This window comes from Melozone crissalis, unplaced genomic scaffold, assembly GCF_028551555.1.
Source record: "Melozone crissalis strain CALT ecotype California unplaced genomic scaffold, PUWL_Pcris_2 ptg000066l_1, whole genome shotgun sequence".
Lineage (NCBI taxonomy): Eukaryota > Metazoa > Chordata > Aves > Passeriformes > Passerellidae > Melozone > Melozone crissalis.
Genome location: NW_026535844.1, coordinates 2,331,918 through 2,357,360, shown reverse-complemented (window position 1 = coordinate 2,357,360; position 25,443 = coordinate 2,331,918). Strand labels below are relative to the sequence as shown.

Below are 25,443 nucleotides of genomic sequence, written 5' to 3'. Positions count from 1 at the left end.
GAGCTCGTTGCTTGCGGTGTCAGCTCCTTGGGTTCCCAGGGATGCTTTCCTTTCAGGAGGTCATATACAGGGTTCATGACCTCGGGAGGAATCTGGACGATGTTGCGAAGCCACTGCAGCGATCCCACCAGCCGTTGCATGTTGTGGAGCGTCTTGATGTCTCAACGGACCTTCACCTTGGGGGGGTCACGTAGGAGCTTGTGATCCCTACTCCCAGGAAGGTCACGCAGGGTCCTCTCTTGATCTTCGCGCTCGCGATCTCGAAGCCGTTGGCCTGAAGGGTTTCCGTGATTGTGGACACCAGGTGATCTACTTGGTTTGCCGATGGTGCAGCGACTAGGATGTCGTCCATGTATTGAATGATGGTTGCAGTGCAGTAGGAGTGTCATACTGGCGTCAGTGCTCTGTCCACGGTGATTTGGCATATGGTCGGGCTGTCTACTAGACCTTGTGGTAATACTCTCCATTTGAAGCGGAGGTTGGGCCGCTTGCTGTTTGGGAACACAACAGAAAAGGCAAATCGTTCTCTGTCCTCAGTGTGCAGGGGTATTGAAAAGTAGCAGTCTTTGATGTCCAGCACTGCGCATGGCTGCCCTTCGGTGATGGCTGAGTTCGTGGGTAGCAGTGTCTGAACTGGACCCATGGGTCGGATTGTCTTGTTCACTTCTCTCAGGTCGTGGATGAGGCGATAACCTTCTCCAGACCTTTTGGGGATCACAAATACAGGGGTGTTCCATGGGCTGATGGAGGGCTCTATGTGACTCTTTTGCAGTTCGCGGTCGACCAGTTCCAGCAAGGCTGCCGCTCGAGGCTCTGTCGGGGGCCACTGCTCAACCCATACGGGGTCTGATGATTTCCAAGTCAATTTGATTGGCAGCAGAGGGTGTATGGCAGTGGCCCTCATGATAAATTTTTGATCCTGACTCCTAGCATAGCAAGGACGTCCCTTCCTATCAGGGGTGGAGAATTTTGCAAAATGTAGGGGTAGATTGCTACTGTCTGTTCTGGTCTCTTTTTCGTGTGAAGTGTTATAGCCACCAGCTGGGTGCTTTTCCACGCCCGGGACTGCCCTCCCACTCCGTTCACTGGAGGGACTTCTTTGAATTGCCAATGTCCGGGCCAATGCGCTTGGGAAAAAATCGTGCAGTCTGATCCCGTGTCCGCCCAAAACTGAAACCCTATGACGTAGGGATCCTGACTGCCATAAAGGCGGCACGTCCCCCACACCATCAGGGGTTCCTTCCCTATTGTCATGGCCAGGGCCACCGAGGGGTCCCGCTCTGGGGCGTCCCCTGCTGGCCCTGTGGCACCGGCACAGCTTGTGGCGGTGGAGAATGCGAAAGTACTGCTGGCAGTGCTGCGCAACTCTGCCATTGCGCTGCTGGCGGGGATGCGAAGCTGACTGCTCCCTGTGGGGCATGGGGTATGAGGGTCCCCTGCCCCACTGGGGGTTGCTGTAGGTGGGCCTCTGCATGTTCCAGGTGGGAGGAGGCTGGATACGGCCCGGCTGCCCCCTCCCTCTCCCATTTCCCTGAGGTCTGGATCTGCATTCCTTAGCTAAATGCCCCTTCCTTCCACATGCCCAACATGGTCCCTTAAGTCTCCCCTGGCGTGGTGGAGCAGCTGCTGGTAGGCGTCCTGGCTGGGGGCAGTTTACTGCCAAGTGGCCTGCCTGGCCACACTTAAGGCATGCCATCACACTGGTTATTGCAGTGTGAACTGCGGCTTGGATGGGAGCTAGATGTTCTTCCTTTGCAACGTGTCTGATCATGGAAGCTATATTAGACCCCTGCGGCAGTGATCTTAAAATGTCTTTGGTGGCCAAGTTGCATTGCTGGCGTAGGCACTCTGCCAGCACAGGACCCTTAGCCTCTGAGGGTAATGCAGAGGAATCTAATGCTGCCTGAAGTCAGTCCACGAACTGAGTGAAGCTCTCATTCTCACTCTGTTTTATACATGACCATGGCGAGGGTTTGGCTATTACTTTGGAAGCAACACGGATGGCTTCTCGGGCAGCACGGGTTGTTGTCATAACCTCATGGGCCTGCAGGCCCTCAGCCTGCACCTGGGGGGTGATCATAGGGGGGTCTGTGCCCATTAGCCTCTGTATGCTGGAGCCATGCAGTGGATGGTCAGCTCCGGTTACCAAAGCTAGCTGCTTTATACAGTTGTCCTCCCACTCCTGTTTAAAAATGATCATCCCTGCCCCATCGAAAATCATCCTTCAAGTCTGCTTAATATCAAAAGGTAGCATATTGTCCCCGCCAAAAACGCTGTCAATGAGTGTGGAAACCATGGCAGAATTAATTCCCTCGTCTGCAATCGCTTTAATAATTGCCTGTACGTCTTTTGGGTTTACCAGGGAATAGTTCCTTTGGTTGCCGCCTGCTCCCCCTACACAGACCAGGAACACCAGTGTGGCAGATGGAGCCCATTCCGCGCACGCTATTTTTATTTTCCGCCAGTCTGTAAGCGGGGTTCGATCTTTCTCTGATATCCCCTTAACCCACGCAGGAGCGCTGTGACTAGTGACCTTACATGCCGCTGCTTTCTTTCTGTTAAAACTAGAATCCAAGTCGGAACTCCCCGATCCCCTCTTGAGCTCGGAGCTCGAGTCAGAGTCCAAGCCGGAAGTCGACTGGCTGGACGTTTCCGGGCTGCTCTGCCGTTTTCTCAGGCTCCGACCCCGCCCCTTCCTTCGGGGGTTGGGCCGTTCCCTCCCCCTGGGGTCCCCCCGCCTCCTGCTGGGGGAGGTCCTTGCCCTATAAGGACCTAATGTGAACTGAGCGCTCTGATTGGTCTTACGCTCCTCCGCGGGGGCCGCCGCATCTCCCCGCTCGCCCGCGCATGCGTTGTTAAGCAGGCTGACTGCATTTCTGCCCTCCGCGTCCTCCTTTCCGCCCTGAACACGCGGTTCGGCGCCATTTTCAAGCTCATAGGGTGGGGGGGCGTTTTTACCAATCTCTACGGAGTCTGACAATCCGGCCGTGTTCTGCACCTCCTCCATGAGCCCCTGCCAAAACGTCCATGCGTGTTCCCTGCCACGATGGTAAGTCGGTCTGCTCGGGGGAATCCGGCGTTCGCGGTTCCGTGCCACCAATCTGATCAAAATCCTCCGTGGCCTGCGTTGCCGCGCCCACCCCCAGCTGCAGCGTGGCTAATAAACAAGTTCGCGCGGCTTTCCACGTTTCTTGCTCTTGTCGAGCTTTTTGCAGAGCCTGGATAACTCTGCCCCACGATTTTAGGGCTTTCCCTGAGCCTGAGGACATGGCTTCCTCGGCCAGAGCCTTTGTACAATTATCCCAAGCCTCCGGATGGAGGATATCTATTGGGCTTTCTATGGCCCCAAGCTTAATCAGTCTTGGTAATGCAAGACATAGGTCTTTAAGCTTACACTCAATACCCCATTGTGCATGTAGCTGACGTACGACCTTCGCTATGGCTTCCATGGTCCACGCTGGTCCGGAGGCGTACCCCCCTGCAGACGGTCCCACCGCTGCAGCCACTGTCTCTCGTCCAGGCGATCCCCGTTACCCGAGCTCCCTCCCGGGTGTCGGCACCAGTTGTTGCCTTCTGATATAAGGCAAAGCAACCTGGTTTTGAGGAGCAGCACGGCGACCCAAACTCATCAGGGTCGCTCGGGCCAAAGAGCATGCAGACACCAATGTGGTAGATGGTCAAAGGCCTTTATTGTCTCATCTTGTGGGGTTTTATAGTCTAAGGGGCTTCTCTGTGTCAGAGGGGGTCTGCAGTACCATCTATGGTTAGTAAGGAGTGGAAAGTTGCCGGCATTACTATCGTTAGGGGGGCTACATTCCTAGGTACATTCCTAGGGTGATCTCTTATCTCAGGGGATAAGGGGAAAAGGAATCCTGCCGCTTTCCGTCATAGTGCGTGATCTTCTGATCGCCTGTCCCTATCTACCAAACATTTTCAAGATCTTATCTATTAATCTTCTTCCTCTGTATTTCACTTTCACTAACAACCTAAATACAACTTTTCTTTCAACTACACACACAAAAATAAAAAACTTTTTTCTCATACTACTTTCAGTACAATACACCTCCCTTCAAGGAAATATAGTGAAGCTTAAAATACACAATCTACATTACCTATACTTTCATTCATCTACATTCACTCACTTTTATTTCTCATTCATTTCCACACATTCTTTCACACCCTCAGGACACAGAGTGGATCTCTGTTGACAGATAATCGTGGGTCCCTGTGGCCCCCCCCTCACCTTGGGGTTGGCCTCTGGGTCTCAGTATCTCCTGGCCTCCTGGGAGGGCCCTGACTCTGCTGCCTCCTTCACCTATGAGGCTAATTTGTGTGTCACTCACACTCTTTAGCCTCAGCCCCCACCCACGCATGGGACAATGGCCTGTTTGCAGGTCACCTATACCTTATGCCACAGCCCCCCCTTCCCACCCACCAGGGAAGGGCTGATTTTGTGTGTGACTCACTCTCACACACAACAAGACAACAATAAGGTACCTTTTGTTATGAATGATCAAATCGAGAGCCAAACTTATAAGAAAATTTAGCAAAGATTTATTAATTTTCCTGCAAGACAGAAGTTCGGTCATCCACACTACCACAGCCAAGGGTCAGCGTTGAGCCCGGGTTCGGTGCTGGGTGAACACAGATCTGAGCTCCAAATGTCAGAGTCTCCCCCTGCTCACAAATGCTGCCTGACCCAGTGAGTTCTTTTACAGTTCACTCTGCTCGAGGCAGAGATGACCGAATGTTCTTTGTGTCTCTTCCCATGCATAACCGTGTCTTACATGTGCAGAGGTGGACAAAGACTCAGTCCAGGTGTCTGATGTTGTCAGTAGACTCTGGGGAAGTCAGCATTCACATGCATCAGGGTGGGGCTGTGGATCATTGTGGTAGCTGTAATCGTCAAGGCGTTAATCACTCTTGGCTGGACCTGGTGACCCGGGGAAGCCAGCGATTATTGCCCTGGAAGCTTCTATTCTTACATTAAACACCCCGATGTTTATCTCAACCAAGTCCAGGAACTAGATGTATATGAATAAGACACTGCTCCTGGCCAGGATGGTCAAAAGACATAATGTGGATTTTACAATATTTTATACATTAATAGCATGAATTATCTGTACCATATACTACACTTTCACATCACCTATTACAAGTTTAGGTGTTTCTTGCCAGTCCCCGTGCTCTTGGATATCCCTCAACCCTGCTGTGCTGTCCAACCCCAGATGCTCTTGAGCATATCCTCAATCCGGCAGAATTTTGCTCAACCGTGGATGCTCTTGGAATGTTAATTCCTCAATCCAGCAGGTTTTAATTCTGGATGCTCTTGGGCTCTCTTATCCCTCAAACCAACAGCATTTTTAGGAGCCCCTTTTGTCCCATTTCCTAGTGGATTTGGCTCGGAAACTCCTCTGCTCCCTTCCTCCGAGGGGTCCAGCCCCTCTCTGAGACCCAGTCCCAGTTACCCCGGGGGATTCTCTCACTCCTCTTATCACTCACTGTGTCTCTTTACTGGCTGCTTCCCTCGAGGAAAGTTGGAAACGCAGCGTGGGAGACTCCAGCACTCACTTGGCAGGTCTGGGACAACCAGCCCTCATCTCATTCACAGCCCAAAGCAGGGAATGAGGGGAGAAGGGAGCCCAGGAGCCCAAAAAGCCCCGGCATCCCAAAATGGGGAGAGCAAAGCAGGGGGAGCTTTTGGCATTTCTGGGACTGCCACAGCCTGGGCAGGGCGGGCACCGAGGAGAAGGGGGACCCCCAATCCAAGCGTGACCCCAAGCCACGGGGTCTCCGTGGGGTAAACCTCCGATCACCAGAGGAGAGGGAACAGTGACGGGGAACTCCTGGAAGGCTTTTTCAGGGCTGAATCTGGGTGTTTGGGAGGTTTATCTGGAGCCCAGATGGCCGGTGACTTGCAGAGATGGACTTGGGCAGAGGGACCTTCAAACTCAATGTGTTCTGGGGAAGATGAAACAGGTAAGCCTTATAAATACGATTGTCTGGCAAAAGATTTTGTGAACATAAAAAGTATAAGGAAGATTGAAATGAAAGCAAGCTTTGAGATACCTCATTTAGTGAACAACTGGAAAAAAATGGTGTGGCCCAACTGAAGGTAATCCCCTTTTGATGAAACAATTCCCTCTGCTTGCAGACAGATCCAAGGGTCAGAGCAGACCCCACTAGCTCAATAGAAGGGATCCAAGGAGGAGTTTTTAGGGTTTAAAATGTAACACAGTATGGTGATGTAATGATTTTTACAGGCTGTATGTAAATGCTATAGGATTTGTCTCTTGTAGTAGATTGGTAAGTGAGAAATAGAATATTCAACACAGAAGAAAATTGATTGTATTGTAACGGGACCCTTACTCTCTTATGCTCTTCTCCTCTTACTCTCTTACCCTCTCACCCTCTCTACCCCTCTCTTCTCTCGGGCCTGCTCTGAGCTTTGGCTGGCAGCTCCAAGCAGGGCCCTGCACCCAGGCCCTTTGCAATAAACCACAACTTCCACGACCTGGCTGCAGAGATCTCTCGTCTCCGTCCGTCCCGACTGTCCTACTCCCCGATGCTCCTACAAACGCACTCATCCCTTGTTTTCCCCAAACCAGGATTTCCCATTGCCAGCCCCAGGGAGGCTGCGAAGAAGAGGAAGATGCCCCGGGACACTGAGGCAGGTGAGGAGGAAGTCAGTGCCCCTTTCCCCTCTCTGCTGCTCCATCTCCCAGCCCAGCACGGCCCCGGCTGCCGCTCAGCCCTTGCTGAAGGGGGATCTCCTTGCCCTTGCCTGTGGCATGGAGGCAAATCCCATCCTGTCCTTGTCCTTCCTCCCCCAGAGCAGGAGCTGAGCATGGAGAGCAGGGAGGACAAATGCCCGAAGCAGAACCTGGTGGAAGAGGCCGTTTTGAGTGGTTCCACGGCACAGGAAGCCAACAGGGAGAAAAAGCCCCAGAGATGCTGCACGAGGAGGGGCTGCAAAGGCAGCTGGCGGGGATCTGAGGGGGAAAGAGCCAGCCTGGGCTGGGAAGGCAGCCGGAGATGGAGCCAGTGCTCGGAGCTGGTGCTCCATGAGCAGCTCCATGATGGGGAGAAGCCCCACACGTGTGGAGTGTGGGAAGACCTTCAGGTTGAGCTGCGACCTGATTGTGCACCAGAGGATCCACACTGAGGAACGGCCCTACGAGTGTGGGGAGTGTGGGACGAGCTTCAGCTGGAGTTCCCACCTGATCAGGCACCAGAGAACCCACACTGGAGAGAAGTCCTATGAGTGTTCCAAGTGTGGGAAGAGCTTCAGCCGGAGCTCTCACTTGAACCAGCACCAGAGGACCCACACTGGGGAACAGCCCTACGAGTGTGGGGAATGTGGGAAGAGCTTCAGCCAGAGGTCCAACCTAAAACAGCACCGGAGGACCCACACTGGAGAGAAGCCCTATGAATGTGGGGAGTGTGGGAAGTGCTTCAGCCAGAGCTCCCACCTGATCAACCACCAGAGGACCCACACTGGAGAAAGGCCATACAAGTGCTCCGAGTGTGGGATGTGCTTCAGCCAGAGCTCTGGCCTGATCACGCACCAGAGGACCCACACTACGGAGAGGCCCCATGAGTGTTCCAAGTGTGGGAAGGGGTTTCAGAACAGCTCCATTCTCTTCCAGCACTATCGGATTCACAGAGAGGAGAGGCCCTTCCAATGCCCCGACTGCGGGAAGGGATTCAAGTACAACTCCACCCTCATCACTCACCGGCGCATCCACACAGGGGAGAGGCCCTACGAGTGTCCCCAGTGTGGGAAGAGCTTCTCCAACAGCTCTAGCTTGACCAAACACCAACGGAGGCACCAGTAAGGGAAGCCTTGCGAGTGCCCCGAGTGCGGGCAGAGCTTCATGCACTGCTCCAGCTCCATCCCCCACTGGAGGAGGCACTTTGGGCACAGCTCAGGTGAGCCACATTCCCTGTGATCCATGTTGAGAACACACCTGGCTTCTTCTACTTTTAATTTCACCTTAATTTTTTTCTATTCTCCATCTCTTTGCACTGCAAAAGCCAAGAGGAATAGATCTGTCACCTCCAAACCACTCAAATCCCAGTGAAAACAGCTCAATCTTACCCCAAAAAGAGCTCAAACCCACCTCAAAAAACTCAGTCCCATGCCAAACTTGCTCGATTCCGCAGCCATCAGGCTGACATGAGGTTGGGTAATGATTTAGAGTCACGGGATCTCAATTAGAGTGGTGGGATAGTGATTGTGTGGGGCTGGGTGTGTGGGATGTATTTGACAACAAATAAAACTCTGAGACTTAGTGATTTCTCTCCTGTTCATGTTCAGTCTGATGCAGTTCTGTTTGCAGAGTGCCACCTTCTCAGCTCATTGTCTTGGTGTCCCCTTTTCTCTCCTGCCTCTCTTTGCCTGCTCTGTTTCTCTCTCGGTGCCTCCCTGGACCCACGGACCACCAGAGACCCTGCCCTGATTTAATTGACCCAGGCACCACCAGAGACTCTCCCTATATTTAATTGTCTCAGGGACCACCCAATACCCTCCCCTGATTTAATTGACCTTTCCCTGATTTAATTGACCCCTCCCCTGAATTGACCCCTCCCCTGATTTGATTTACCCTTTCCCTGCTTTAATTCCCCTTCCCCTGATTTAATTGACCCCTGCCCGATTTATCTGTCCCCTTCCCTGATTTAATTGACCCTGCTTTGATTTATTTGACCCCTGCCCTGATTTAATTGACCCCTGCCCTGATTTAGCTGTCCCCTTCCCTGATTTAATTGACCCTGCCCTGATTTAATTGACCCCTGCCCTGATTTAGATGACCCCTCTGTCCCCACAGACCCTCCCCTGATTATTTATTATTTTATTTCCCAATTATTATTTTAATTCCCAGTCCCAGGAGCTGAAGTCCTGAAGGCTGGCAGGGAAATGTCTCCATAGGATTTTGCTCCCTTTCCCTTCAAGGGCAGGAACATCTTTTCCTGGCTGGGAGCTGGAATTGCAGACTTTTGGAATGTGTGCAGGGCAATACAGACTGGGATCAAACATGGACTAGGATCAAATAGGGGTTGGGATCAAATATGGACTAGGATCAAACAGGGACTGGGATCAAATATGGACTGGGATCAAATATGGACTTGGATCAAGTATGGACTGGGATCAAGTATGGACTGGGATCAAATACAGACTGGGATCAGCTATTCACTGGGATCAAATATGGACTGGGATCAACTATTGATTGGAATCCTACAGTGTGAGATAAACTGGACTGAGCTTATATAGACTGAGATCAAATACAGGCTGGGATCAAATATGAATTGGGATAAAAAATGGACTGGGATCAAATATGGACTAAAATCAACTATGGACTGGGATAAACTGGACTGGGATCAAATCAGGACTGGGATCAACTTTGGACTGGGATCAAATATGACAGATTTTATGGACTGGGATCAAATATGGACTAGGATAAGCTATGGACAGGGATCAAATATGGACTGGGATCAAATATGGATTGGGATCAAATGGACTGGGTTCCTACAGACTGGGATAAACTGGACTGAGATTATATAGATGTCGTGGCTTGAGAGGAAGTTAGTTTTCTGGGATATGAAGTGGTCAGGCCAATATTTGAATATTGGCACCTGGTTTGCTGCTGGGGACATTGGATACGCCTCTGAGAACACAGGGGTTAAAAAGCAGACCACTCCTGGGGGAAGCTCTCTAGGGTTCCAGTGAGGGAAGCAGGTCGGACCTCCCCTGCCCAGCTCCTGGCTGGTTTGGGGCTGGGTGAGGTAGGCCTGGCCGGAGGATGGAAGGGTGGAAGAGCATCGAGAGGCATTGGGCAGCCACACCTCCGCCCCAGGACACAGAGAGAGAGAGCGCGCATGTGCCACCGTGAAATTTGATATCCTGTGCTGGCAGCACAGCCCAGCTGGCGGAGAAGGGCGGGGGGATGCAGCGAGAAGGGGTCCGGCAGCTGTGGGAGCTTTGGGTGGGCAGAGCCCGAGCTTTTAACCCTTTTTCAGACAAGGAAAACTTTGCAGAACATTAACCTTTCCTAGAAGAGAGATAAGAGATGAAATGGAAGAAGGAAATGTGCAAGTGTGAAGGTCTGGGCAAGTGAAAGATGTCAGGAGAGTAGAGAAGAATCTTAGGTGGGAAGAGATGACGGAGTGGCCTTAGCTGGACTTTTCCTGTATGGCCATGGACAGAACCATGTTTCCTGTGACACAGAGACTGCATCCAGGGGGAGGCAATGGCTCAGAGCCAAGAGGGTTCAGTGTTGGTACCCCTCGGCCTCAGGGGGTGAAATTTGGGGGGCACAAGTGTCCCAAAGGTGAGACTGTGCCCTTTTTAGAACGGGACAAAGCATCCTTAAAAGGACAACCCTAGAAGCAGCTCTGGTCCATGTGCAGTGGTGAGAGCACTGGACATGGAAGGAAGAGGTCACGATGGCAGATGTTCTCCAGGCAGTGCCACAAGTGACGTGGAAACACACGAGGTTTCAGCGGTGTTTCCTGGGGAAGCCTATGGCACAAGAAGGATTCCTCTCCCCTTGATGAACTGAGAATTGATTACCTAAAGGGTGATGATGGACCGAGAGTTGGTGATTTGGGGGATAGATGTATTGGAAATCTGGTGGGAGGGGGAGGAAATGTTTTTGGAAAGTTTTCATTTTCCCTGTGTGTTTCTTGTTACTTAGAGTTGTAGTTTAGTTATTAAAGGTGGGGGCCTGCTTTGCTTATTCCTGGTCACATCTCACAGCAGACACCAGGGAGCATATATTTTCATGGGGACACTGGCATTGTGCCAGCATCAAACCATGACACCTACACTGCCAGTTGGCCTCTTTCCACCTCTCCAGCATCCCCACAGAGCATTGGCTACCATCCATGAATCAGTGTAGAGGTAGAGCTTTGGCCATTTCTCTCCCTTAGCATTGTCCAGGGCCAGCTAAATGGCTTTGAATTCTGTAAGTTGACTTGATCCACCTTCTCCTTCAGCGGCCTCTGCAACCTGTCGTGTGGGGCTCCATACGGCTGCTTTCCACTTCTGGTCCATCCCTGCGAGGCGACAGGAACCGTCAGTGAAAAGAGTGTAGCGCGTTTCCTCTGGGGGCAGTTGGTTATAGGGAGGAGCCTCTTCAGCACGTGTCACTGGTTCTTGTTCCTCTTCATCAGTAAGACCAAAGTTCTCACCTTCTGGCCAATTTGTAATTATCTCCAAAATCCCAGGGCAATTCAGGTTTCCAGTACGGGCGCACTGTGTGATAAGAGCAATCCGTTTACTCCATGTAGCGTCAGTGGTGTGGTCGGGGGAGGGAACCTTTCCTTTGAACATCCACCCCAGCACCGGTAGTCGGGGTGCCAGGAGGAGTTGTGCTTCCGTGCCAATCACCTCTGAGGCAGCCTGGACTCCTTCATAGGCAGCCAAGGTTTCCTTCTCTGTGGGAGTGTAGTTGGCTTCTCACCCTCTGTAGCTTCGACTCCAAAATCCCAGTGGTCGGCCTCGAGTCTCCCCAGGCACCTTCTGCCAAAGGCTCCAGGTCAAGCCATGGTTCCCGACTGCAGAGTAGAGCACGTTCTTCACCTCTGGTCCTGTCCTGACTGGCCAAGGGCAACTACATGAGCAATCTCCTGCTTGATCTGTGCAAAGGCTTGTTGCTGCTCAGGGCCCCAGTGGAACTCGTTCTTCTTGCACGTGACCAGGTAAAGAGGGCTCACGATCTGACTAGACTCAGGAATGTGCATTCTCCAAAAGCCTATGGCACCTAGGAAAGCTTGTGTTTCTTTCCTATTGGTGGGTGGAGACATTGCTGTGATCTTGTTGATTATGTCTGTAGGAATCTGATGCTGTCCATTAATAAGTCCTCCGATCAACCTTTTCATGAAGCAGAGCCTTGGTGCTCAGGATCTCAATCCCTGAGGAGGGACCGGGTGCCCGAAGCCAGCTCAGGGCAATGCCGCGGGGCTACCTTTCTAGCAAGCCTGGTGATATTCAGCTTTATAGTGATTAGCAGCTCTTAGGACCTCAGCTTTTTGTTTGCTAGGTAGTGGAGCCCCGGGCTTGAGGCAGCAGCAGACGGAGAGAGGAGAAGGAGAAGGCAGAAGCTGTTCCACAGAGAAGGCTTTATTTGGGAGTCCGCGAAGGGTCTCAGCTCTTCTTCTTCTGAGCTAGTAGGGTACAGTATGCTACCTTATAGGCTTGGCAAGTATCCAAACTTGACCAATGGCAAGGGATTAGGGGGACCATAAAATGACCGATAGGTAAAGGCTACCATGGCATTGCCTCACATGGTTATAGAGACAATTTATAGGGCAGATGTCCATGGAGTCAGGAAGCTTCCTTGCTGCTGTGTCAGCATTCCTTTTGTTAGATTCTCCATGGTGCTTTTGCTAAATGTATGGGGTTTACTACAGTCCATCTTGCCACTTCACTGCCAGGAACTGAATCTCAAAGCTGGTCCCTTTACCTTGACTTTTTAATGGCAAAACCAGCTCCCAGGAGGATTTGGATGATTTCCTTCCCTTTCTCAAACACTTCCACAGCTGTGTTCCCCCACACAATGATGTCATCAATATACTGCAGATGTTCTGGAGCCTCACCCCTTTCTAGTGCAGCCTGGATCAGTCCATGGAAGATGGTGGGACTGTGCTTCCACCCCTGGGGCAGTCGGTTCCAGGTGTACTGCACTCCCCTCCATGCGAAAGCAAACTGAGGCCAGCCTTCTTCTGCCAGAGGAATGGAGAAAAATGCATTGGCAATGTCTATAGTGGCAAAGCACTTTGCTGCCTTGGACTCCAGATCGTACTGGAGCTCTAATATGTCTGACACGGCAGCGCTCAGTGGTGGAGTCACTTCATTCAATGCACGGTAGTCCACAGTCAATCTCCATTCTCCTTCAGATTTTCGCACAGGCCAAATGGGTTTGTTGAAGAGTGAGTGGGTCTTGCTGACCACACCTTGACTCTCCAGCTCTTGGATCATCTTTTGGATGGGGATCACAGCATCTCGAGTGGTTCTATACTGTCGTCGATGCACTATGGAAGTGGCAATTGGCACCTGTTGCTCTTCTCCCTTCAGAAGTCCTACTGCAGATGGGTTTTCTGTCAGTCCAGGTAAGCTGTTCAACTGCTTGACACCCTCTGTCTCTACAGCAGCTATCCCAAATGTCCATCTGAGTCCCTTTGGGTCTTTGAAATACCCACTTCGGAGGAAGTATATACCTAAAATGCATGGGGCCTCTGGGCCAGTCACAATAGGGTGTTTCTTCCACTCATTTCCAGTCAGGCTCACCTCAGATTCCACCAAAGTAAAATCCTGTGACCCCCCGTTCACATCAGCAATAGAAACAGACCCCGTCCCCACATGTAATCCTTCCGTAAGCCACAAAGCTCCTTCAGGGAAAAAGACTCAGTATTTGCATCTGATCTTGCACCTGCTGCTTTGACTCCTGATTTTATGTCAGGAGGCATTGAGGTTCCTTCTCCTTCATCATCATCATCCTCATCATCCACTGGGCGATTGGTCTTGTCCATGCATTTCCCACTTGTAGTACTGGCAGCAACAGCCATTGGTTGAGGCTTATTTTCTGGTTTAGCTGCTGGCTTAGGCTCACTATCTGGTTTAGCTGCTGGCTTCGAGCCTGGGCTGTTGGCTGCAGCCTGAGTCACTGGGATAGCTGCTGATTTATCTCCCTGCCCCCCTGCCTCTGTCTGCTGCCCGACAGTATCTAGCAGTGTGCGATGAGCACAAGCCAGGGGCCAGCTCACTGCAATGACCTTCCTCTCCTTAGGCTCATCCTGGGACTTCTCTTTCAGATATTTCCCCACCTCAGCTGGGTTGTGAATTTGCTCATGGGGAAAATCCCACACTATAGGGTCAGAGAATTCCTTCAGGATTTGGCCCATATCCTCCCATTTCCCACACCACTTAGGATTTTCCACACCGGGGTCTACTCCTGAGTCAGGGGTCTCATCAGCCCATCTAGAAATCTCAGCCCTCATCCTAGAGAAGCAGCAGGCTGTATAGAGGAAGGTTACCAGATTGAATACCAGAAAGATGGTCTCTTTAACGTTCAGGGGAAACTCAACATCCTTCAATATTGATGCAACAGATTCATAGGAGAAGAAGGAAAGCAAAGGCTGAAATGCCTGATCCCCTGCTGCTCCTCCTCTAACAAACTGATTGCATAACCATAGCCATGAACCATTCATACCTGGAGCAGACCCCAGCATGTTTATAAACTTTTTTACACATCATTACCACCAAGCCCAGCAGGATAGCTATTCTGGTCACTGCCCCTCTGCTCTAAAAACTACATATTAGGGACAATATTAAAGCTATTTCTGGGTAAGAAAATAAACCTAGGGACCATAGAGGTATTAAAATCTGAAAAAACCTTAGGGACCAGAAATGCATGCAAGCCTTCAGCCCAACACACATTATGAATTCAAAAAGCATGGCTATTAACTGCTTTATACAAACACAGAGTAATGGCAACCAAAATGCACTCAAAACAGGTATACAAACACAGAGTAATGGCAACCAAAATGCACTCAAAACAGGGTTTTTCCACTCTCTCTCGAGCCCCACGTGTTGGGCGCCAAATTTTGTCCTGGTTTAGGGTAAATTTGGTAGAGAATCTCCAAAGGGGGCCCCTCCAGAAAGCAAACCCACACAGCCCCTCCCCCCAACCGGTTTGAGAAGAATTCCTCAGAGAGCAGTGGAAAGAACCTGTTTATTTAACAGGCACAGGACCCCCAGCACACAGAATGAACAATACCTCATGACACCGCTCTGAAAAAGGTGACAAATTCAGAAAGTCTCTCTCGGGGGTGGTCGCTCTGTTCTCAGTCCCTCCGGCGCTGGGGCAGCTGCTGCAGCCACAAGGTGCAAACTCTCGGTGTTCCCAGGTCCCAGTCTGGAGCAGGTTTGAGAAGGTTGAAAAAAGGAAAGGAGAAACAGTCCAGGAAGCCAGGAAGGAATTCGGACTGTTTAGCTAAACTAGTTAATGAGCAGGAGCAAAAGCAAGCAGAAGTGAAGCAGAAGTAAGAGCCAGAGAGAGATAGAGAGAGCAAAGCAAAAAGGTGAAAGCAGAACTATGCACTGCCCCGTCTCCGTGTCCTTGATAAGAAAAACCCAAACAAAACTTTCACATTACAGAGACAGTCTTAAAGGCACAGAACATATGAATGGGGATACAAGCATCATAACGTCACCCTAGGACACATGGGTGTCCTGAACAGTCTCATCCCATTGTTATCCTTTTGATACTAATTCAGTTTGGTTTTATCAGTAGTCCTATTCATTATTAATTGGAGCATGGAATAGCTGACAAGATTGATGTTTATAGTTAATGCACACAACTTGGCTGATGTCCTCTACACTGTGGACATCCCCATGACATTTGACACAAGGCAATTGTCAATGAATGAAGCCTATGTGTTTTGGAATAATCCTTGATTTCCATTTATGATTTTGTGGAAATTACGTTCGATTTTTAGTGAATTGTTTTAGAAAATAATTTTTTAAAGTTAATGCTTCTATTAATATGTGTTGATTGCTTTTGCTTTTGATTATTTGTGACTGGTTTTAACCTTTTAAATATTGTTTTAAAAGTAATATTGTTTTAATTAATCAACCATTTGTGAAAATTATTATGATAATCAATATTATGTTTGTTTATTGTTTCCCTTTCCCCCTCCTTCTCCTGTCCTTTCTTTTCCTTCTATCACTCTCTTTTTCCTCTCTTTCTATCATCCCTATTTTTCCGGGTTATACTACCAACGTACGGCAAGTTCTGCAGACTCATCAATGATGCTCCAGAGTTCTGCTGATGAAGATCCCTCAAGACAATCGCGAGTCATGGGGTCGTGTGAGAGTCTGTCCGAATTTTCCCTCATCTGCCTCACAATCGTCATTGGCGGACCACTGAAGAGAAGACCCCCCTGTCTGAAATCTCTGGCTCCAAGGGAGAAAGTCATGTGCCTGAGAACTGAGAGCGTTGCTAAGCCATTGTTCTCACAGGTGTTGTTTTCTGTATGCTGCACTGAGCCCAAGGAGAAGAAGAAGGGGCACCGTGCCCTTTTTGCAACAACAGCCTTGGAAGCTGTCCCACCTCTCGGCCTGGCTGGACTTCTCCTGAGTTTCAGGTGATTCTCCCACAGAAGACCCTCACCTGTTTTACAACCACCGTGACAGACAGACTGAGATGTAAGGAGCCTCTCCATCAAGGACTGAGACATGGAACCCCCATGTGAAAAGGCCCCTCTGCTCCTTCCAAGGACTGGGACTGAAACCCCCAGCCCGGGGCAGGTGTGTGGGGGAGGCAAACTGACCGAAGCGAGATGTTTGCCTGCAGGTTGTGACCGCTGGACCAAGAAGACAATGGCTCTCGTTTACTGCTGAGAGCATGGACTACCTGTTCCATCTATTCCTTATTGTATCTGTTTCCCCTCCCTTGCAATTTCCAATAGAGTTATCATAATAAAAACCTCTGAGTTAGTGAGAGACTTCGAGATCTCCCTGATGGAACAGGCAGATCCTCGACTGGACTGGACCAAAGGACTTTGTCTCTACATTTGGTAGCTCTATCCCCCTCTTTCTCTCTCTCTCTCTCTCTTTTCTCTCTCTCTTCCTCTATCTTTTTCTCTCCCTTAATCCCTCTATCACGTTTTGCTGTGGTCATTCAATAAAGGTGCATTTGTTTCGATTATCATTGCAAACCCCCTTGTACTGGGTCGGTTCTTTTTGCACCCTGAGATCAAATCCATGAACCATCACGAAACCCGTCCGTGACGACGGATCGTAACACCCCCCGAGGACCCCTCCCCAAATTCCCCCCCAAAGCCCTCCCAGCACCCCCAGGCCCTGCTAAAATCCCCTCAAGTTCCCCCCAGACCCTCCCCAAATCCCCCCCAAACCTCCTCAAGACCCCTCCCCAAATTCCCCTCACGACCCCTCCAGAACCCCTCACCTGTCCCTGCGCCTCCTCAGCAGCTCCCGGAGCCCCCTGTCCTCTCCCAGCCCCTCCCCCGCTCTCTCCAGCGCCTCCTGCAGGACCCGCCCGAGCCCGGGGCAGCTCCCGGGGGTCCCTGAGGGGGTCCCGGAGGTGGGGGGGGGGGGAAGAGGGGCCGCCCGCTCCGTGCCCAGCCCCGGGGTCAGGGGGCGCTGCTTCCAGCTCGGCTCTGATTGGCTAGAGCGGCGGGGGGGGGGGGGGGGGGGAGGGTGGGAGTTGCTATGGGGAGATGCCTGGTGATTGGTTGGTTTCGTAGAGGGCATGGTGATTGACAGGAGATGGGCGGGGGAGGCGAGCGGTGATTGGTTGGATCGGGTACAGGGAGGCCGGTGTTCCTGATGGGAGACACGCAGTGATTGGTTGGTTTGGGGCAGTACGTGCCGTGATTCGTTAATTTGGGAGATGAAGCGCGGTGATTGGATGGTTTGGGGCAGGGAACGCTGCTATTGGTTGGGAAAAGTCTGGGATTTTTAAGGGACATTCCAGTTTTTTTCGGGAAAAACTCTCAGATTTTTAAGGAAAAATTCCCATATTTTGCAGGAGAAACATTGCCGGATTTATTGACCCCACATGACCACAAATAACCCAAATAACCCCAAAACACTCAAAATAAACCCCAAATACCTCGAAAAAAACCCAAACAATACCTAAAAGTCCCCCAAATAACCCAAAACAAATCCAAACAACCCCAAAATAACAAAATAAACCCCAAAATTAAACCCAAAAAAACCCAATTGATTTCAACTACATCTAAAAAACCCCATATACACCAACATTAACCCCAAGAACCCCAAATAATACCAAATAAGCCCAAATAAACCCAAACAAGCCCAAACAAACCCAAATACTTCCAAATAACCCCAAATAAACAGAAATAAACCAAGTAAAACCCAAGATAAACCCAACATAGTCCATCAATAACCCCAAATAAACCCCAAACAAACCCTATATAAACCCAAGTAAACCCCAAATAACCCCAGTTCCTCCCGTCCCCACCCCAAAACAGATCCCGACCAATCAGAACGCACGGCACTGAGGACGATCCACTTGCTGGGCACAAACTCAGAGCACTGGCCCCGCTCAGCGATTTTCAGCCAATCAGTGCCCGACCCGACTCTGACTCATCACTTGCCAGCCACAGACCAAGACCTCTCACTGCGGTAAATACTCAGAGACCGCGCGGGGTAATTTCCAGCCAATCAGAGCGTGTCTCGCTGATGACTCATCAGTTGCCAGGAGTGGAATTTGGGGGGGGGGGGGAAGGTGACCCTGGGGATGGATTGGAGACCCCAAATTAATCCACAACAGGGTCGGGACCCCAAAACGGACCAGAAGGGGCCTGGAGACCCCAGGAGGACCCTGAAGCCCCTAAAACCAAACACGGGGGAGGGGATTGGGGGAATGATTGAAAAGGGGAGGGAGAGTGGGAAAAAGAGGGGTGTGGGACCCCAAAATTGAGGTGGGAGGGAGGTGGGACCCCAAAATTGAGGTGGGAGAGGAATGGGACCCCCAAATTAAGCTGGGATGGGTATGGGATCCAAAAACTGAGCTGTGAGGAGGATGGGACCCGCCAAATTGAGCTGGGAGGGGGTTGGACCCCGAAACAGGATGAATCCACTTTTGATGCCAGAATATGTAAAGTAGTTTATGGATATACAACAAGGTGATGAATATGCAACAGACTGATGTAATGGGAGACAAGGACCTTCGAGCAAAGGTTGTTATGGCCACCAAGAACCCTCCAGTTATTTTCGGGGACACCTCTTAATTAATCTGGTTTTAATTACATCAGCCTGTTGCATATTCATAGACCCTTATCCATATCCATAAACTAATTTAATTTACATCTTTCAGGAACTATTTTACATGGCCCAGCTTTGGGGGTGTCTCCCTATTTCAGGAGTCTCCACTGAAACAGAAAATGTAAACCCCCTCCCTTTGATTACTATTATTTCTATTATTATTATTATTATTATTATTATTATTATTATTATTATTATTTAAAAATATTAAATACTTTTGAAATTAAGGAGCCCTCAGGCAAAGATATGGGAGTAGAAATAACAGTTCTTTATTAGGAAGAAATAAAAATACAAATGCAGTACTACAAACCAAAAAAAACCAAGTGATAGAGTCAGTATCCTCTGGGAATCCAGTGAAACAGGTTAATCCTCTTGGAATACAGTGGGAATAGGGCTGATCCTTTGGGAATCCATTTCTTAACCCCGAAAGGCAGGTGAAAGGCAGGGCCATGGAATATTTACAGGGCATCCCAAAGGTGGAGTTGGGGTTTTGGTCAGGGGAGGAGTTCAAAGCAACACAAGAAGGGTGAGATCAAAATCCTTCCTCTTAGCAACAGCAGCACTCCACACAGAACGCATCCCGAAATCCTAAATTCCGTCTAAAACAAGTGAGGAAATTATGGAACTTCAGATATATTCGAACAATTTCCTTCATTTAACCCAGTTTTGGGTGTTTTTAAAGGATGAAGGTGAAGCAGAGGAAAATTAAGGCCAAACCAAAAGGCGAAGCAGCCAGGTGTGTTCCCAACATGGATCACAGGGAATGTGAGTGACCAGGGCTGTGCCCAAAGTGCCTCCTCCAGTGGGGGACGGAGCTGGAGCAGCGCACGAAGCTCTGCCCGCACTCGGGGCACTCACAGGGCTTCCCTTACTGGTGCCCCCGTTGGTGTTGGGTCAAGTGAGAGCTCTGTGAGAAGCTCTTCCCACACTGGGGACACTCGTAGGGCCTCTCCCCTGTGTGGATGCGCTGGTGGATGATGAGGGTGAAGTTGCGCTTGAATCCCTTCCCACAGTCGGGACAGCGGAAGGGCCTCTCCTCTGTGTGAATCCGATAGTGCCGGAGGAGACAGGAGCTGGTCTGAAACCTATTCCAGCATTTATCACACTCGTAGGGCCTCTCCCCAGTGTGGATGCGCCGATGGGTGACAAGAGTGGAGTTGTCCCTGAATCCCTTCCCGCAGTCGGAGCATTGGAAAGGCCTCTCCTCTCTGTGAATCCGATAGTGCTGGAGGAGAATGGAGCTGGTCTGAAACCTCTTACCACACTTGGAACACTCATAGGGCCTCTCCCCAGTGTGGCTCCTCTGGTGCCTGATGAGGTGGGAGCGCTGCCTGAAGCTCTTCCCACACTCCCCACACTCATAGGGCCGTTCCCCAGTGTGGATCCTCTGGTGCCTGACCAGGTGAGAGCTCTGCCTGAAGCTCTTCCCACACTCCACGCACGTGTGGGGCTTCTCCCCATCATGGAGCTGCTCATGGAGCTCCAGCTCCGAGCTCTGGCTCCATCTCCGTCTGCCTTCCCAGCCCAGGCTGGCTCTTTCCCCCTCAGATCCCCGCCGGCTGCGTTTGCAGCCCCTCCTCGTGCGGCATCTCCGGGCCTTTTCCTCCCCGTTGGCTTCCTGCGCCGTGGAGCCGCTCAAAACGGCCTCTTCCACCAGGTTCTGCCGCGGGCATTTGTCCTCCCTGCTCTCCATGCTCAGCTCCTGCTCTGGGGGAGGAAGGACAAGGACAGGATGGGATTTGCCTCCGTGCCACAGGCAAGGGCAAGGAGATCCCCCCAGGGCTGAGCTGCAGCCGGGGCCGTGCTGGGCTGGGAGATGGAGCAGCAGAGAGGGGAAAGGGGCACTGACTTCCTCCTCACCTGCCTCAGTGTCCCGGGGCATCTTCCTCTTCCTCGCAGCCTCCCAGGCCTTTCAATGGGAAATCCTGGTTTGGGGAAAACAAGGGATGAGAGCGTTTGTAGGACTGTCGGGGGGTAGGACGGTCGGGACGGATGGAGACGAGAGATCTCTGCAGCCAGGTCGTGGAACTTGCGGTTTATGCAAAGGGCCTGGGTGCAGGGCCCTGCTTGGAGCTGCCAGCCACAGCTCGGAGCAGGCCCGAGAGAAGAGAGGGGTAGAGAGGATGAGAGGGTAAGAGAGTAAGAGGGGAAGAGCTTAAGAGAGTAACATTCCCTTTACAATACAATCAATCTTCTTCTGTGTTGAATATCCTATTTCTCACTAACCAATCTAGTACAAGATACAAATCCTATAGCATTTACATACAGCCTGTAAAAATCATTACAGCACCATACTGTGTTACATTTTAAACCCTAAAAACTCCTCTTTGGACCCCTTCTATTGAGCTAGTGGGGTCTGCTCTGACCCTTGGATCTGTCTGCAAGCAGAGGGAATTGTTTCATCAAAAGGGGATTACCTTCAGCTGGCCACACCATTGTTTTCCAGTTGTTCACTAAATGAGGTATCTCAAAGCTTGCTTTCATTTTAATCTTCCTTACACTTTTTATGTTCACAAAATCTTTTGCCAGACAATTGTATTTATAAGGTTTTCCTGTTTCATCTTCCCCAACACACATTGAGTTTGAAGGTCGCTCTGCCCAAGTCCATCTCTACAAGTCACTGGCCATCTCGGCTCCAGAAAAACCTCCCAAACACCCAAGATTCAGCCCTGAAAAAGCCTCCCAGGACTTCCCGTCCCTGGTCCCTCCCCTCTGGCGTTCAGGGGGTTCCCCCCTGTCCCAGCTGCTGGGGTCACGCTTGGATTGGGGGTCCCTCTTCTCCTCGTTGGCCGCCCTGCCCAGGCTGCTGGCAGTCCCAGCAATGTCAAAAGCTCCCCCTGCTTCGCTCTCCCCATTTCGGGATGCCAGGTGTTATGAAGAAAAATTCGGTTAATATTTTTTTGTGAGAAAAAGTTACAAAAAGGCAGCCAGATCACTGGCCCTGCCCGAGTTCTGAGTGTTTTGTTATTGTAATCACGGGTCGTTGTGGCTAATCGCTCCTTTTGTATTAGCAGAGCCTTGCCCAAGGCTACGGTGTACTTTTCCCAGAAGGGTGAAGAGACCTGAGAAGGTGAGGGGGGTTATGCAAAGTGACTCCAAGACCACAATGCAGCATTGGTCCCCCGCTGTACAGAGAAACCCCAAAAACAACGAGCCAAATAAGAGTTGAGAGACTGGAGTGGTGTCTGGATGTGAGGAGCCGAGTGCTGAGCCTTCAGAGATGCGGAACACCTTCGGAGCCTCTCGCCCTGACCGTAGGACTCGATCCCGGAGGTGAGAGAGGGCTGAGTGAGTGGGAGGAGAAACATCTGGCGGGGAATACCACGCCCAAACGGCTCCCACGAGGACCGGATTCCCCCAGCTCTGCCCCTGGTGGACAGAGCTGTGCATATCCTCCTCCTCTGAGTCGCCGTGGGAAACGACAGGACGCTGCAGACCTGTCGAGCCGCCCAATCCTGAGCTGATCACTTTTAATAAAGGCATTAAAAAGGAGAAGAAGTCTTCTGGCCCTGTTTATTTCACCAGGGCTTTTTGGGCTCCTGGGCTCCCTTCTCCCCTCATTCTCTGCTTTGGGCTGTGAATGAGACAAGGGCTGGTTGTCCCAGACCTGCCAAGTGAGTGCTGGAGTCTCCCACGCTGCGTTTCCAACTTTCCTCGAGGGAAGCAGCCAGTAAAGAGACACAGCGAGTGATAAGAGGAGTGAGAGAATCCCCCGGGGTAACTGGGACTGGGTCTCAGAGAGGGGCTGGACCCCTCGGAGGAAGGGAGCAGAGGAGTTTCCGAGCCAAATCCACTAGGCAATGGGACAAAAGGGGCTCCTAAAAATGCTGTTGGTTTGAGGGATAAGAGAGCCCAAGAGCATCCAGAATTAACACCTGCTGGGTTGAGAAATTAACATTCCAAGAGCATCCACGGTTGAGCAAAATTCTGCTGGATTGAGGATATGCTCAAGAGCATCTGGGGTTGGACAGCACAGCAGGGTTGAGGGATATCCAAGAGCACGGGGACTGGCAAGAAACACCTAAACTTGTAATAGGTGATGTGAAAGTGTAGTATATGGTACAGATAATTCATGCTATTAATGTATAAAATATTGTAAAATCCACATTATGTCTTTTGACCATCCTGGCCAGGAGCAGTGTCTTATTCATATACATCTAGTTCCTGGACTTGGTTGAGATAAACATCGGGGTTTTTAATGAAAGAATAGAAGCTTCCAGGGCGATAATCGCTGGCTTCCCTGGGTCACCAGGTCCACTCAAGAGTGATTATCGCCTCGTCGACTACAGCTACCAAGATGATCCACAGCCCCACCCTGATGCATGTGAATGCTGACTTCCCCAGAGTCTACTGACAACATCAGACACCGAGACTGAGTCTTTGTCCACCTCTGCAGAGGTAAAGACACGGTTATGCATGGGAAGAGACACAAAGAACATTCGGTCATCTCTGCCTCGAGCAGAATAAACTGTAAAAGAACTCGCTGCATCAGGCAGCATTTGTGAACAGGGGGAGACTCTGACATTCGGAGCTCAGATCCGTGTTCACCCAGCACCAAACCCGGGCTCGACGCTGACCCTTGGCTGTGGTGGTTTTGACGACCGAACTTCAGTCTCACAGACAAATTATTAAATCTTTGCTAAATTTTCTTATAGGTTTGGCTCTCGATTTGATGATTTATAACAAAAGGTACCTTATTGTTGTCTTGTGTGTGTGAGAGTGAGTCACACACAAAATCAGCCCTTCCCGGGCGGGTGGGAAGAGGGGGCTGTGGAAAGAGGAGTGTGTGACCCACAAATAAGCCATTGTTCTCCTGGGCTTGTGGGGGCTGTGGCATAAGGTACAGGTGACCTGCAAACTGGCCATTGTCCCCAGGGCGTGTGAGGGGGCCGTGGCTAAAGAGTGTGAGTGACACACAAATCAGCCTCACAGGTGAACGGGCACCGGAGGCAGCAGAGTCAGGGCCCTCCCAGGAGGCCCAGAGATACTGAGACCCAGAGGCCACCCCAAGGTGAGGGGGGGCCACAGGGACCCGCGATTCTCTGTCAGCAGGGATCCACTCTGTGTCCTGAGGGCGGGAAAGAAGGTGTGGAAGAGAATGGGAAATAAAAGTGAGTGAATGCAGATGAATGAAAGTATAGGTAATGTGGATTGTGTATTTTAAGCTTCAATATATCTCCTTGGAGGAAGGTGTATTGTACTGAAAGTGTGAGAAAAAAGTTTTTTATTTTTGTGTGTGTAGTTGAAAGAAAAGTGGTATTTAGGTTGTTAGTGAAAGGGAAAAACAGAGGCAGAAGATGAATAGATAAGATCTTGAAAAAATGAGACAGAAAACCAGTAAGTTGGATACAGGGGAAAAAAAAGAAAAAAAAATAGTTGTTTGGGAGTTATGTCAGCTAACAGAGATACAACTCCTTGCAAAAGGAGAAAATACAGGGTATGTAGAAGTTGATGAGAAAAATGTGCTAACTATGGAAAAAGGGAAATTAACCTTAAACTAGTAAGCTCAAACTTGTGAATTATATACTTTGAAAAGAGCACTAGAATATTTAACACAAAATAAAGGAACTATATATACTGATTCAAGGTATGCCTTTAGAGTAGTACATACCTTTAAAAATTTGGAAAGGAAAAAGATTACTTAATTCAAGAAGAAAAGGATTAGTACATGAGGAACTTATTTTAGAGGCATTACAATCAACTAAAAGAGCTATAGTACATATTATGGAACTCCAAAAGGGAAAGACCCCAGAAAGAAGAGGAAATAATTTGGCAGATCACAAAGCTAAGGATGCAGAAGAAAATGGAGCTGAAAGAGTTATGTTAATATTAACTCCAAACCAGGAAAAACTGGAAATTCCAAAGTTTGGGGAAGCCGAGAAAAAAGAATTAAACAAGACAGGAAGTGAACAAGATAAATCAGGGAAATGGAAACTTCTTGATGGAAGACAATTACTTAATAAAATGTGCTTCTAAGAAAATATTAGAAGACAGGCATCAGAAAACCCACTGGGGCACTCAAGCTTTGTGTGATCATGCTTTATGGAACTATGGGTGCATTGGGATTTTTGGATTTGCAAACAAGTAACTGAAAGATGCTTAATTTGCCAAAGGATAAATAAAAAGGTAATAGGAAAAACAACATTAGGAGGTCATGAGTTAGCTCATTGACTATTTCAAAGTATCCAAGCAGAAGTTTAGCTTTGCTAGGCTCTGGATTTATTTGTTAAAAAACCCATTTAATCTAGAAGAGAATATGCCATATGTTAGACAGGAGATTTTAGAAGAAAAAAATCTTTAAAATATTAGAAACCTCTGAGAAAAAACAAGAAAAGAAAGAGGGAAATGAAAGGGAAGAGAACAAGAGGAAAAATCAGAAAGAGAGTGGGATCCTCTGCAGGTCTTGCCCCCTCCGTTCGCGGCCCAGGCGCCTGTCCCGGGTCCCGGCTCGCTGCCCACCTCAGCTCCGCCTGCCCCGGTTTCCATCCCAGGTGCGGCCTCACTGCCCAGGGCAGCTCCACCTGCCCCGGCGCTGTCGCTCAATTTGTGTGCCCTGCTCCCACTGCCTGGCCCGCAGCCGCTCTGCCGGCCATGCTAGGGAAGATGGGGGTTGCTCTGTCCTGCCGCCT

At 50.2% G+C, this 25,443-nt stretch overlaps 1 pseudogene; it reads left to right on the top strand.

The window, feature by feature from the left end:
• LOC128945551 (uncharacterized) overlaps positions 1–25,443 on the top strand; it is a 1,882,792-nt pseudogene that overhangs the window by 126,356 nt on the left and 1,730,993 nt on the right.